Source organism: Clinocottus analis, unplaced genomic scaffold, assembly GCF_023055335.1.
Source record: "Clinocottus analis isolate CAN_PGR_092001 unplaced genomic scaffold, fCliAna1.0.p SCAF_2, whole genome shotgun sequence".
NCBI classification, from domain to species: Eukaryota; Metazoa; Chordata; class Actinopteri; order Perciformes; family Cottidae; genus Clinocottus; species Clinocottus analis.
The window spans coordinates 15429661-15436217 of record NW_027175931.1 but is presented as its reverse complement, the minus strand read 5'-3'; the positions used below and the strand labels follow the sequence as shown (position 1 = coordinate 15436217).

The window sequence follows — 6557 nt, the reverse complement described above, 5'->3', positions numbered from 1 at the left end:
TTCCAAAAACAGGAGGAATATCTTGTGTTATTTTGTGTTGGCTCAGTTAAGGCCATTATGAATAATTTTTTTATGAAATGAATCAACATTTAAATTTGTACTTAAAATCCATACTAACTCAACTCATTCGAAACAGCATTAAGAAAGTGGAAACAAAGCTTGTCCATCTTGGGAGCTTAAGCAAGAGTCTGAATGCGTCAGTAAATGCCACCTAAAGCGTTTTATTTTTGCTTTACTAAAACTGCACAATTTGCTGTATAGTACAAGTAAGCTCTAAGGAGAGCTGTTTTAACATCATATATATAGCCTGCCGGTAGACTGCTGCTTTTACTGCTGCGAAGCTGCTCTTTGCAGCAGCGTTGCTTGTTGAGAACAGAAGCTACAGAACAATAAATGCTTTCACGTCAGTCGCCGAGGCTACGGATGCGCGCGCCTTCAAAGTAATAGCAGTGCCGTAGTAATGCGTTCATGGCGTTTATCTTATTTAAAGTGCTCCGCCATAGTGTATTGGACCGCGGGGTCAGAAGCTTTGCGCAATTAATGTTCAATCTGGACACAGAGTCTGCAGCTGGTAGACTGTGAGTGCTTTGTGAGGCTTTGTGAGTAACTTTTTTCTTTTTGAACTGAACGATACGGTTCTTTTACTAAAACACCTTCCCAATATGTGAAAGCTTTGTTTTGCAGTGCTTTTTGACCGAATGCTTCTGATTCATTAGGTCCTAAAGTTTCCAAAAAGGTGTGTTATCAGTATGTGGGATGTTGTTTTTCAACTCCTTAACCATGGAGTTGAAAAAACTTGGGGACCGTTCGAGGACGGATTTTTGGCAAATCTTGATCACAATCATGCTGGATGTATTGTAATTATTATTTTATATATATATATATATATATATATATATATATATATATATATATATATATATATATATATATATATATATATATTCATTTAATTAAATTATTATTATTATTATTTTTAAATTATATGAAATAGCACAAGTATTAGAACTCATTTGAGGTTCATATGACACAGGGAACAAGTGGAAAAGACCCATGTATGGGTCTTCTGGTTTCCAAAAGGTTGCATTAACACGTTAATTTCCCTAGCCCTAATATATATGTCTAATATATGTCTGTCTGTCGGCGTACTCGTCCGGCCGATAACGTTCGCCCACCAGCCGAAGGTTCTTAGCAAGGCGAGACGGTGACCCGCAGGAGCTTTAATTTTTGCTTAAATACATTTACTTTTTCAACCGTTGCTTTGACATTTGTGTCCTCTTCTTAACCACCACAAAATAGATAGATACTTTAGCCATGCCCAGGGGGAAATTTGTTAATGTAAAGCATAGCAGAAGAAGCATTACTACTAGCGGTACTACTTAAATGTCAATTTCCAGGATTGAGACACTATTGCTTGTTCAATGCTAGGACCTTCAAAGACTTGCAAAAAACACGGCCGTCCACCACTAATGTTGGTCTGATAGGTGAAGGGAGAAGACTCAACATTGGTTTTCTGGGTTTTTAATGGGAATCTGGCTCATTCAGATCAAGTTTGTCATGCAGACTCACACTAAACGGCCTTGATCTTTACCTGGTCTCAGTCCTTCAAAATCTTGGTCTTGTATCAGTTTCAATACACTCTGGTCTTGGTCTCTACTTGGGTCTCGGTGTGAAAGGTTGGTCTAATTGTTCTCGTATGTGTTGAGTGGGTACAATAAAAACCCTTTTCATGTTATGACCTGTCAAAGAAAAGATGTTACTTCCTGAATCCAACTGAGAAAAAAATACTTTAAAAAAAAAATTCAAATTAAATTCATGTTTAATGCATGAATATAAATGAGCACCTATGGGCCGATATGACGACATCAGACAACCATATTTGATATATGTATAGACACTTTCTTGTCACACTATGACTTGACCTATAACGATGAGGAGAGAAGAGTGATTATTGAACTAACATTAATCAGGTGAAACTCTGATAATGTTGCTTAGTGTCTGCTCAATGTGTAAAGCAAAATGTGTGTATAAATATGTTGTGCCACCTCAACCAGAGATCACAGTGACACACCTGAGTAGTTCTGAGCTAGTTTTGAGGTTGTCTGCTTCCTTGTGGGTAAAACTGTCAATTGTCTCTCTAATTAAACTATATCTGTAAGTGGGTAAAGGCAATTGGTCCAAATCAGATTTGATAAAGGACAGCGTCGGCATTCTACTCGGCCAGATATGTGGGTATAATCCAAAGCATCACACACGCACCGTGATGCTCAGAGACAACAGAACAAAAAGGCCTTCCCGAACAGTACCATAATCTAAATCCTAATCAAACATCATTTACACTTGTTTTATTTGGGCCCCTGGAGAGACTGTCCCTCCCCGCCTTTTGCCATGGCAACCCAACTCTCATTTCAGAAGTGTCATGCCACATTATCATCGGGCGGGCTCACATACACTCCCACCTGACAACTTCACCATGGACCCCGGTGAAAAATAGCCAGTCTTTTTACACTGCTTCTTCACCTCCCTCCCTCTCTATTTCTGTCTGTTTCCACTCCCTGCTGTACCTTCGCCTCCTCCTCCTCTGAGCTCCTTTCTTCTCTCTGCAGGTAACCAGTGAAGATTGGATGTGTGATATATACCTCGTATAATTGGAAACAAGTCCAGGTAGTGGCATAAGTAAGTAACAGAAATAGATAATGATTATCCAAGATGGATTGGACATGTATGGTGTCTAATACATGAAAGTGTAAAGATTTTTCATCAGTCACACCAAAACGGTTATAATCACACAAACATGCATACAATACAGTGGTTAAGCCCAGTTGCTGTTATAATATATCAACTTGCTAATTTGAATTGGTACAAGTTAAAATCCCTGGTTGTACAGCAATGATAGAAAATACCTTGCAATCGTGTTGTGTGGTTCACCTTTTAGTTTATTCATGAAATCTAAAAAGAAATGCTTATATCTGAAATCACAATTAGTTGTTCTTTGTTACAGTCAAAATCATTTGACTTTAAACTAGTACTGTAGTACTTGAAGGTCTTGACACAACACATTTTTTTTGTCTCAGTTTCAGACAAAGAGGACTCTGGATGTGAGAACACAACTGTCTGGATATTGCCTAATCGCCTAAGACTCACTTAACATAACAAAGGAGCGTTAAATAAAGATAATTAAGTTGATTATCAGCTTTTTAGAGTTTGTTTGTTTGTAAGTTCGCTCAAAGAAGACATTCAATTCACCTCTTTAATGCCTTTTGATTATTTTATTAAGACATTTATCATGGTAAACATATAGTTATACACACAAAACATATACAGCATACGACAATAAAAGAGATGAATGGAGAGGAATCTTCATTTTTTTATTTTGGTATTTTATGGGAAAGTGGATCTCAGATCAGTTTGAAGGGGGACTTTTTTATGTTCGACATTTTAAATGTCATGTAAGTGTGGGACTTGGTCTGGTTTGGTCTTGGTCTTGTCCTGGTCTTACCCAGCATTGGTCTTGTCTTGGTTGCAGTGCCTTAAAGTCAGGGATTGGCAGTGGTGGAGGAAGTACTGAGGTTTAGTACTTAAGTAAAAGTACCCAGGAAAATAAAGGTAAAAGTACTACATCAACAATCCTACTTCAGTAAAAGTAAAAAGTATTTACTTTATAAATTGACTTTAAGTATTAAAAGTAAAAGTACTCACACAATGGGTTGTCTCTCAATCTCTAGGGCTGTACCATTTTGATAAAGAATGCAGATATAGCTCCTGGTAATACTTATGCCTCTACAGAAGTCACTCCTAGTAATAATTATAAGCAACCAAATTAAATATATAAATATTAATTTTAAAAAAAGTCAGGGACATCTTTGATTACATCTGTGATTGACGTATCACAAATGCGTTGATTATATGCATATGCGTTGCTTATACATGTAGTTAGTTTAGTTGTATTGTTTATTACGAATACATTTATAATCATGTGTTTGTGTTATTGTTTTCTTGCTTTCTCGCTGAATTTAAGCATATTTAAATTTCCAAACTCTGCAGAGGAAAGAAAAGGGGCGGTGTGAGGCCGGTAACGGGGCTGGTCTGAAGACCGCTTGGCCGTAGGTGCCGGTGACGGCCCGCGTCCCGCCAGATCCGGACCGGTAATAGCCTCCGTCCCGCCGGGTCCGGGTCGGTAACAGCCCGCCTCGCACCGGGTCCGGTCTTCTCTTTAGTCGGGTTGTTTGTGAATGCAGCCCATAGTGGGTGATAAACTCCATCTAATGCAGTAAACTCACTGCAGTATAACACAGACGTATAATCAACGTATTTGTAATAGCGACGTAATCAGGGAGAAAATACGTTTCTAGTCAATTTAATTGAAGATGCGTTTTAGTTCTGGGGAAACGTAATTTGTAGGAGACAGGGTTGAAATAAGTCAGAGATGGTCACACAGACCAGCGAGCCCGCAGCAAATATGTAGCTAACTGCAGCGTAGCTCGGATCCTTCTACGTGGACCGGTGCTGTTGGGCCGCAGTGTATTCTGGGAGAGCCCCGCCCCTCCTGCGGTGTGTGTGCTTTCATGTGTGGTGGGATCATGTGTTTCTGTTACGGTGCTGAACGCAATACATTTTTGTGTCGGCAACATTTTGGCGAAACTGTGTTCATAAAATGTAACGAATAACGACACATATTGTAGAAATGTAGTGGAGTAAAAGTACAGATAATAGCTGCAAAATGTAACGGAGTAAAAGTAAAAAGTATGCACTATTATTTTTACTTAAGTAAAGTACAGATACGTAAAAATGTACTTAAGTACAGTAACGAAGTAAAAATACTTTGTTACATTCCACCACTCGGGATTGGTCCCAACTCGGTTGAGGTAGTCTGGTCAACAACACTGATTCAAACTTAAGGTCTTAGAGATGTATCAAAAATACTTCTTTAGGTCATAATTCAGATTTTCTAATTTCACTGAGACAATAAAAACATGACTATACAAATGTTAAGTTTCTTGTTGTGTTGAGAAGGTATTAAATATATATATATATATATATATATATATATATATATATATATATATATAAAACACTCTTTCTGAATCAAACTGCATTGTCTAAATTGACAATAATTTACTTATTCAAATCAATAAATACATATATAATGGCCTCTGATGAGCTAAATATGATGACAACAGATAATCATTATTATGCTCGTATATTCTTAAAATCATTTTGTATAAATTTTTTCATCTGAAAAGCTACTTGAAAAGACTATCTCTGCCGTGCTGAAAAGCTTAGCTCGCAGCTGAGGTAGGAAAACTAGACAAAGAATATCTGAGGACGTGTTTTTCACTGTGGACAAAGACATTCCATACTTATTACAGGTATCTTCATACTACCTGCCTGTATAAATCTGTGTGAATGCTTTCCGTGCAGACTCTGGATGTGTTCGGCCTATCTTGTGTCTGACCAGCACACATGTTCAATTAAATCTTAAGTCTTTTTATATTAATCAACTTGATTAATCAGCTTGAATAATGTGATTTCTTCTTCATTTAATTTTCATCCAACAAATTCTTCAATGAGGTAGCCATGACCAAGGTTTTTGATATATCAATGTGCAGGGTTTGTATGTTATCGGAAAATATTCTGTACCTTAGTAACATACTGTTTTTTTTCCCACTGAATAATGACACAGTCTTGGTGAGCCTTGCATTGGTCTTGCGGTAGCTTTTAGCCCATTTCAGTCTCCCTGTCCTCCTTCGGCTTTTCTTCAGCCATTTTCACCTCTGCGTGCGCTTGCATGTTTATGGAGTGTCCCAATCATAACCATTGTCCATTCGTTCAATTACTGACCTCAGACAATCCCACTGGACCCAGTCACATATTTCCCACTTTCCACCGTTACCCTTAATTATTTAGACCAGTCTAGTTGCACCTGCTCCTTGCCCGATTGTCAGTGTTGTCTACGTTGCTCGAGTTGTGCTTTGACCTGCTTACTGTTACCTGCTCAACGGCCTGTACTGCTGTCTGTTCTATACCCGGAGCTCCATGTCTGGCTGTCTGTGTTTGGGTTTTCTCCTGTGTCGCCCAATACTCAAACTGTCGGCTGTCTGTCATCAGCTTGTAATGACATCCAATGTAGACCTACTCACATCCTTGTTAGAGCACTTGTTGTAGCATAGATAACAACCAAGACCAAGAATGGGTGGATGCTAGGTGGATGCTAGGTGGATGGGTTACACTAGGGTGACTAGACGTCCTCTTTTTCCCGGACATGTCGTCTTTTCGAGACTGAAAAAATGCGTCCGGCAGGGATTCAAAAAATGTAGAGCTTCCTAGTTTAAAGTGTAGGGCTACTGACCAAGTATTGGTATTTGAGGAGTTGTGAGTGAGAATGTGTTGACTAAAAAGGGCAACTCTTGCTCTGTCTTGAGTCTCAGTGAGGTTCATAATGAGCACAACCAACGATTGCACCCCCACCCACTCCTGTGTTAAGAGTTCCTTTTAGGAGTTTTAAGAGTTCAGTAGTTTATTTAAAGGGCTATATTCTGGTTAACAAACTAAATAAA

General features: G+C 38.5%; 1 long non-coding RNA gene across 1 annotated transcript; it reads left to right on the top strand.

Moving 5' to 3' along the window:
• The first annotated feature begins 502 nt into the window (after window positions 1-502).
• Window positions 503-3161, top strand: LOC137790307 (uncharacterized). Its single transcript, XR_011077899.1, has 3 exons — window positions 503-599; window positions 2607-2676; window positions 3075-3161. It is a non-coding gene; the product is annotated as an uncharacterized lncRNA (long non-coding RNA).
• The last annotated feature ends 3396 nt before the right edge of the window (window positions 3162-6557 follow it).